This window comes from Hirundo rustica, chromosome 2 (genome assembly GCF_015227805.2).
Source record: "Hirundo rustica isolate bHirRus1 chromosome 2, bHirRus1.pri.v3, whole genome shotgun sequence".
NCBI classification, from domain to species: domain Eukaryota; kingdom Metazoa; phylum Chordata; class Aves; order Passeriformes; family Hirundinidae; genus Hirundo; species Hirundo rustica.
Window position 1 is genome coordinate 85,647,668 of NC_053451.1, and position 9,128 is coordinate 85,656,795.

Genomic DNA, 9,128 nt, shown 5'->3' on the forward strand with positions numbered 1-9,128 from the left:
TCTAGTAGGGGCTATCTATCTATCTATCTATCTATCTATCTATCTATCTATCTATCTATCTATCTATCTATCTATCTATCTATCTATATCTTTCTATCTATCTATCTATCTATCTATCTATCTATCATCTATCTATCTATCTATCATCTATCTATCTATCTATATCTTTCTATCTATCTAATCTCTCTCTCTCTCTCTCTCTCTCTCTCTCTCTCTATCTATCTATCTATCTGTCCATCTGTCTGTCTGTCTGTCTCAACTTCAAACCCAGAGTTTTCTCCATCAAAACCTTGATGCGGGTTTGGAACGCCCATTTTTGCTCTGAAAAGACAAACACTCAGAACCAGCCATGGTTTGCCACACAGCTCTAGCTGGCCCTGTGGAAACCAAGACCTGAAAGAACTTGATGTTACAAAAACGGTTTGTTTGAGTCCAGACCCCAGTTAGCTCCTGTTTCACTCTACATACTTACAGACTTTAAATCCTAAATGGAGAGTAATATCACTTCTTTCTCATAGCAGTCTTTTCTAGATGTGATTTTATAATTTAGTAATTTTTGCATCATTTTGTTCCCATTGCAGAAACTTCTGCAAATGCAAAGCCTGATGTTCCTTCCACGAGGGACATCAGCAGCAAGTTCCACTTTGTCTAGTATGAATGCATAAGCCTTTTTGCTTTTTCCCCTTAAATTTACTAATAAAATTAGGGAAAGAAAAACCATTTTCCTCGCAAAATAAGGACATCTAACAACATTGTGTCCCCAGATTTCACAATTCCAGTGTATTCCTGGAATAAATGAAACTATCACAAATGTTTATTATGAGTGTAGTAAAAGCCACAGTATTTCACGTTCCAATAACCTGCCACCAAATTGGAGTGTGTCTGCCAGCTCCATTGTGTGTGGCATTCTCTAATTAATTCTCTGGGTTTCTGCCTGGCCTTCCATGGTTATCATGGTTAACTCAGTGATGTAGCATAAGTCTTAATGGAAATGTAGGTTAAATGGGGTGATGGCTGTTTGGTGAACTCTCACAGTAGACAGAATAGTCTGTATCCCTTTGATGCGTGCCCTCTGGAAATCCTAGAATTACCATACAAATCAGTGATGTCTTACTTGCTCATTACTTTGCTCTCTTCTGCATTTTACATGATCTGTAAAGACACATACTTCACCTGTTTCTGTGTTTTTACAGCATCTCAAGCTCTGTGGTCCTCATCCATGGCTGAAGCACCCAAGCAAAAGAAACACAAATGAATTGTTATGAAGTTGAAGGTGAATATTTTATCTTAATAAAGGGACTTCCTTTTTTTTGTATCAGAATAATCTTTGAAAGAGGAACTGTTTTTACTTGTCTGCATAAATTTGGATGGAAGGACTCTTGTACATTAATGTTTTCATGGAAATTATATTTTCTGTGAATAAAAAGATCTTTCTCATGCTGGCAGATCTATGGCCCAACTACTTCAGTCAGGGGGTAGTTGAACTCTTATAGTGGGGATAGGTGTAAATAGATTCACCTTCACAAAATGTGAACAGGTACTTCTTGAGTCACAGGAATATATATAAATTCCTATGTCTTAAGCTATTGTCACCTTGGTGTTTGTAGATAATCAGATTAAATTGGAACCTGTTTTACCATAAAAGAGCACCTATTGTATGTATTCTACAGCCTATCGGGCCGGGGGGGGGGGGGGGGGGGGGGGGTGGACAAAAAAAAAAACTTAAGGAAAAAAGCTTTTAAAAACACACTTTTGGATGACTGACTACTTCCAGCACAAATGTAATACTTTAATAAAAATTGCACAATGGTCCACCTTATCACATTCTCTCACCAGACTCGCATAGTACGTGGCTCTCCCCAGAACCAAGGGAGACAGGCCATGGATGTACATCCATGATGCTCATCAAACGAGAACACTGGAGATAACTGCTGATGACCTTATGGATAATCTTGAGTCTTCATCTCATATTTAAATATTAGAAGGTCAAAAATGGTTACTCATCATTCAGTAACAACTGCTTCTTTAGGAAGGTTCAGCTAGCAGAAACCACCATTGTTATTTAATGACATGCAGTTATTCAAGGCAAAATGTCAACAGTATCATTCTCTTTGCAAAGAATAAATGTTGCATTATTTTCCTTTGCGCAATTCTGCTTATAGCCAGGAAATTAATGTAGCCTCTGTTTCTCCAGTTGGCATATACTATATGTAGACTGTAGATTATATTATCTTTCCCCAGTTTTTGTCTGATACAGACAAAAAGAGTTTGTCTGACGTAATGTTTAGTTATCATTCCACTGAGTACTGCAGTGGCATTTGTAAACCTTTGAAACTTCAGTATAAAGAATAAGAATGGGTGTTTGTCAGGATAATCTTTTTAGTAATTTCTGATAGCTGAAAAAGTGAATTTCTCCCTGTTAAATCTCCACCCCCCCACCCCTCCCCATTATGCCCAGTTTTTCCTAGTGAGAATTGCTAAATTTGCTCATTTTTAACTTCTGTGGCAGTCTAATGATGGTACTTCTGCTCTATTCTCCTCCTGCTTCCTGCCTGGAGTGTCTAAGTGTCTGCTCAGTGAAGCTAATCATTATTTGTGTGCTCTTTCTCTCTTTGCCACTAGTTACAGCCATCTCAGGCTTTGGAAGAGCTGTGTTTGGGCAGGGAGTAACGGGTGCTGGGAGAAAGTCGAGTGCTAGTTCCTCTGAAATCACATGATGGCAAATCTGGGAATTCCTGCTTCATTTATGAGTGTGCAGAGAATGCAATGTCACTCTCTCCCCATCCAGAGATGCTTACTACAAAGAACTGAGCTGGATTCCACAGCAACAAAGTTATCTGCCCAAATAAACTCTCCAGAAAGCAAGGGGCATCTCTCTGCTCCCTTAGCTGAACCAAAACTTTCATTTTTGACATCTGTGCAACTTCCATTTTTTTTTTTTTTTTTTTTTTTTTTTTTTTTAGGTTTTTCTTTCCAAACAAAAGAACCTCTTCAAGAATTCTTCAAAAGAACAGGTAAAATGCAATTTTTCTACACGAAATGTTTCTTAGAATAGTTTAATGCAGCTCTGTTATTTTGTGAGTATAACTTTTCATATGTGCAATAAAATATTTCATATTAAAAGTTGGTCAAGTTTTGCAATTAGTGAAGGGTCTCTGGACAGCATTTAAGTGTACCTGAGTGTTCGGCATTTTAAAACATCAGTGAGACACATATATTTTATAATATGCAATTTTTTTTGGCTGTGTTCCTGTTTACCTTTACATTGTCTCAAAAATTGACATTTCCTTGGATATTTATATTTAAATGTTTGTTTTAACTTACTTTAGATTGTAGATTCTTTAAGGGCTCAAACTTGTTGCTTTTGTTAATGTAGTTTATTATTGCCCTTTCAACTCATTTTGTAGGTAAGGGAAGAAGTCTGAGCTTACTTTTTGGACTAGATGTTCTGTAAAACCTGAAACTTAATGTTTAAGAAGTTTATTTAGATCTGTTTTTGGAGATAACACATTGATGTGGAGTGAATACATCTCTCAGGTACAATGATTTAATAAAAATTGAATCACTTTTTTGAAGCATTCTTTTTCACGGATTTTACTCATGTTGGCTGTATTTGTAACAAGCTGTTGTGATTTTTCCAGTCACCTTGCTGAAGTAGTTTGCCAGCAAGGGAGCAGTCTGCAGACCAACAATGGGCTGGTTTGTTCTCCTCAGCCCTGCTTTTGCTGAAAGAGTAAAAGGGCAAAACTTCGCTGCTTCTCAAGAGCTTGAGGTTTTACAAACTAGCTGTGGATATTTGGTTTTCAATGAAACTTAAGGTGAGAAGTCAGGGGATCAGTCACTTAAATGTAGCTATAACCTTTTTTAAGGGGAATATTTATATGTAATTTTTCTGAAAATAAAATTTATAATTCATATGAAATATATGTTGAAGAACTGCAGCTTTTGAGAGTTGTTCAGCCAACATGCAGGAAACTTTCTGTATTTCTTAATATAGTCATAGATGGAACACAGACACTTATTTGCTTTCTGAGCTCTCACAAAAATAGTTGGTCTTCTCACATGCTGCCATCAGAATTCCTAGTATTTCCATGAGGACAACTGCCATAAGCTGCCAAAAGCTCACCTTTCAATGCAGAATTTGGTCTAATGCTGGGAGGCTGGTTTGGACCTCCTCAGTTTTCTCTTGAAGCATCCTTATGTTGTCTTCTATGTTAAACAGGACACCATGAGTTAGTCTGAAACATCACTGGAACAAAGAGGAGAAACCATGGATAGCAGAATTGCTGACATTTAGAGCTGAAGAGATCCTAGTGAGTATGATCCAGAAAAATTGTCTGTGTTACGGGCTTAAATCTAGGAGGAGAAATGGTTCCTCACTGCAAACATTTTGGATGCAGCTTGAGTAGAAACAAGAAAAATTCATGAGGCTTCTGGTCTGATGTCAAAGGAGAAAAAGGGAAGAGGAGAGCATTAATCTAATGGATTTGTCTATGATTTTTCCTTCAGAAGGTATGTTAAATAAAGCTACATATATATTAAATATATATATATATACATGCTAGGAGAATTGAAAAATTTGAACTTTTGCCTACTTTTACACTTGCAGAGGAATTACATATAAAAGGGATAAAATGTATCATGGAAGAAGAGCCTTGTTAGACTGAGACAATGCAGAAATTATTTCTATAATGTTTCTCAGTTAAAATAGCTGCAAAAATACAGAGAAAAAAAATACCACAGCGGGTTGTTGTGAGGTGGTTTTGGTTTTTTTTTTCATTCTGTGACTGAGTGCTTTTGCCAGATCACATTTTCCCCTGTGGATTAACTTTGAACTGCCAATTAAAAGTTATTGCTAAATCCTGTTACAGCACAAAGCCTTCAGGCTCATACTGTTAAGATTTGGCCATTGCTCTTTCACATAATAGATTAAACTGCTAGGATTTTGGTAAATTACTTTTGCACATTTTGTAGAATAGCCACATAGCCAGTATATTTTTTAGGGAAAGCATAGGAACTGTCTTAACTTCTGATTATTTCATTCAATTAAAAACAGAGCAGGGAAATTGGAATTGAGACAAGAGCAAATATTGTTCTTAACTCATTGTGTTAATAGTGCAAAAAACTTGCCTATCGATACAGGGATGATCTGGTTTCTTCAGCAAGAGCTTTACAGGACCCTGTCAGCCTGTCCTACTTAGAAAACAAAATTGCTGAAATCTGTGTGGCAAATGTTAGATGACCTTTCCTACAATTTTTGGGCAAAGGAGAGAGAATACTGCAATAACCCTGCTGTTTCTGACAGGCACACTCTGTGTGCCATTGCTCTTAGCAGGGACAAATTGAACATTATCTCAGAAGCCCCAGAAAGCTTTGTGGTAATGGTTGGCAGATGTTTGATTTTTTAGTGTGGTCACAGTAGGATCATCAATTGCTGTAAAATCTGTGTGTCTAGCTAGGAACAGATCAAACAGGAAAGAGAAGTGAACCCACTGATATATTAATCTGCCTGAGAGAAGCAAAAAAAATCATTCTGTGTCCATTAAAAAAGCTACATAATTGTTGCCAAAGCCATCCATTCAGTCTAAGATATGATGACCATAAAAATATATTCAGCCATAAGTCGACATCTGGGTTTTCATGTTTTCCATGGTTTAGCCCTGATCCAGTGATCTTGCTGAAAAGATCGAATGTCTTGATTTCTGCACAAATACTACTGCACCCATCATTCTCCTATCAAAAAGAGCAGAACAAGGGGTGTCTTTTTTGATGAGTAAAGATAGCCTGGAATTAAAAAAAGAGTTATGTTCAGCAAATGAATGGATTCTTCTATGCAGGGTACAGTGTCTTCTGGTTGATGGATGACTTTTTCTTGTATGCATCAGCTTGTTTTGAAGCCATCTTCATGGCACCTATCAAAAGAGGGTGTAGGCTGGCAAAAATCCCTCTGCAGCATTCAGTTGATTTAGGTACCAAGTACGTGGTATTTCAGAAGCCTATAAGAAAGAGTAAAACAAGTATTGAAGAGGAGTCCTTGATAACTGGTAGCAACAGCCACAGTGAGGATTTCTGGAACTTTCAACTTCTCTGTCGGGGAAGATGGCTTTTAAAATGGAGCATCTGAAAGTGCAAAAGATCAAGGGGCTGTTGGAGTTTCTCATTAGGTACGTGGCACAGGACAACCTGTCCTTCACAGGTTTTTTTAGTATGCTTGCCATTCCCCAGCCATCTCCGCCAGCCCTCTCCCCCTCCATCCCTTGACAGCAGATGTCTTTATCTTCTTTCTTGGTGATATGTCACTTCAGAGGCTTGCAGTGTAAGTCAGCTCACTGCTGTAGAAGTCTCATTGGATGCCCATTGCCTTTGCTAATTTGCATAAACTCATGAAAATTTTTACTCTTTTGGGTGGGGTAATTATTTTTGCATTTATTTGATCTATAGCACTGCCAGCACACCCTGTGGATGCCTTGGTTAGTCTCCTCTAACCATTTCTCTCCTCTGACATCAAGTGCTTGTAGCAGAAAACCTCTTTTACACATATCATTACAATCATTGGTTTATGGTAAGATAGACAATGCATCTGCTACCTTCCTTTTTTAATTAAACAAAGAATCTTGGCATGATGTCTTACAACTTCTAAATTGACAACAGCATTGATTATTCTTTTTTGATAAACTAGTCTATGGTCTTTCTGGTTGTTTCACACAAAGGGACAGCAGGGTTGGGCTTTTTTCTTGTTTCATTTTTTGGGGGGTTGTATTTTTTTTTATTATTTTTTTTTCCACTGGCTCCCCACTATTAAATTCTGATCACCCCAGTGAAACTGTTTTCTGGTAACATTGCTGTGGTGTTGCAGCTTGCAGCTCAGCCACCAGAGGTTTGGATCTGAGGAATGAGAGCCTCATTCAGCTAATGCAGCAGCTGGGCTGTGGCTCTCAGCAGCCTCACAGAGGTGGCCTACAGGGCACTCATCTCCAGCAGGATTAGAAGTGATGCCATTGCTTTTCCCCGATGGATATAATGACCCCTGAGAAATGTTTAGTCAACTCTAAAGGAGAAGAGCTTGCTTATGCTGGGGTGCTCCCTGGCTGACCCAAAATCAGAGGCTCGCTCTACTCTCAGGCTTTGCATCTACTTGTGTAATATTTTCTTTTCTATTGTTCATGGGATAATTCGTTAAAAATCTCATTGTTTTTAGCTGTTATGTATAAGACCAGCGGGACTTGAAACACATTTTCATCCCAGTCCAGTCAGTAAGCCAATACAGTTGCATGACCTTTTGATTTCCGGGTTTGTGATGATCATGGATTTGTTAATTACTGTGAAGGGTAGCAGTTATCCCATAGGGTGTGAGGCACAGCTGTGATGTATTTTGTGCTCTGCAAGGAGGAGCATCAGGGTGAGCGCACTGAAGTGCAGGTCCAGCTACAGCATGTGGCAGCTGCTTTAGTGGGGGTGCTGGGAAGTTTACTGGTTTGTTTGAAATGAAATCAAAGCAGAAATATAAGTGTGACTTTTGGCACCAAACTCATTTTCTTGAGCACCACTGAAGGGCATTTATGGGTGATTATTCCTCTGAAAGTGGTTCTCTTTCAGAGGCATAAAGAAATACAGCATTTTGTAATTACTTGTCCTAGAAATGCATTTTTGTTATCAGTGTAGTATTTTAAGTTTGCAATTTGCTTTTTGATCAGAACAACTGGATTGGTTAGACTCCTTTGTGAAAACCATATTTAATTCATAGCACGAGCATAACAAATATTTGAGATTTTTCCATTTTCTTGGAAACAGAACAGGTACGAGGTGGAAAAGGCAAAAAAATACACTATGTATAAATTGGAGAGATTATGCGATTTTTCTGGATCTAGCTGACAAGCTATTACTGCTCTTAAACTACATCCTCTCTTAAGTCAGACATTAATCATAGTCTATAGGCATAAGCATAACTGAGGAGATATTTCTTCACCTGTAGAGACATAATCCAATTATTATAAGATTATGAAGGAGACATTTTAGTGTTTGCATGCCTGTCTCTGGTGCTTTATCTTTACAAACTGTGTCTGTTAATTTTTGGTCTCTAGTTTAATTCCTAGTACAATTCATGCTATAAAAGCTGCCATAATTTTCACAAAACTGTGGAGATCTCATGATAAATGAGTAATTTAGAAATTTGCATTAATCAGTGTAATCAGAGTCCTGGAGGCAGAAATATTGTCAAAAATAATACTGTCAAAGCAGTATCACTTATGATCAGTAATGTTCATCATCAGTAATATTCACTCAAAACATTTTTGAATGCTTGCCATTTGTATTTAGGTATGTATACAGAAACATTTGTGGTTAAGGGGCTGTTTAGGGCAAAAATAGTTTCTACTTGTTTGGTAGCTCCAGAAAATTTTCTTTTACCTTTTCAAGGACAAAATGTACCTTTGTAAATTGCTGTTAATTATCTTCTAATTTCCTTATTAGGTAATTAATCTTTCTTTCTCTGTCTCACCAGTAGCAGGTAGAATTTTACCATTAACCAGTTGTGAATGGCCAGGGGCTAATTACTGAGCTTTGAACTTAAATATCACTGCAATTGTTAAAAAAAACAAAACAAAACAAAACAAAACAAAAAACAAAACAAAACAAAAAAAAAAAAAAAAAAACAAAACCACAACCCACCAATTAAGCCTTGGAATATACATGAACAGACAGCTGAGCACCTCAAAGCTAAAGTTTCTGAAAATTGGCAAGGTAGGGGCAGGCAGAGATACTTCTGTTGTGCTTCTTTGAGAAATGAGGCAGCTGAATGCACTCTGTAATAGGCACAACAAAATTTATTGGAAGAGCCTTAAATATCTTTAAACATGGTGCAAGCTTCAGTCAAGGACCTGACTACTGAGTGGCTGATTATAAGGTCGTTGAGCAGGGGGGTGGTTTGCATTGTGAGTCATTGAGGATCAAGGAGTGGAGCTTCCTGCGCTGATACTGAGTGGCTGATTATAAGAGGTCTCTGGGGTGTGTGGTTGAACAGGAGGGGGCAAACAGGGGTGTGGTGAGTCACTGGGGTGTGGACAAGGCAGTTCATGCAGGCGGTATTGTGAGCAAGTAAAGTGTCCTCTGTGTTGTTTGAAGTATTTCTG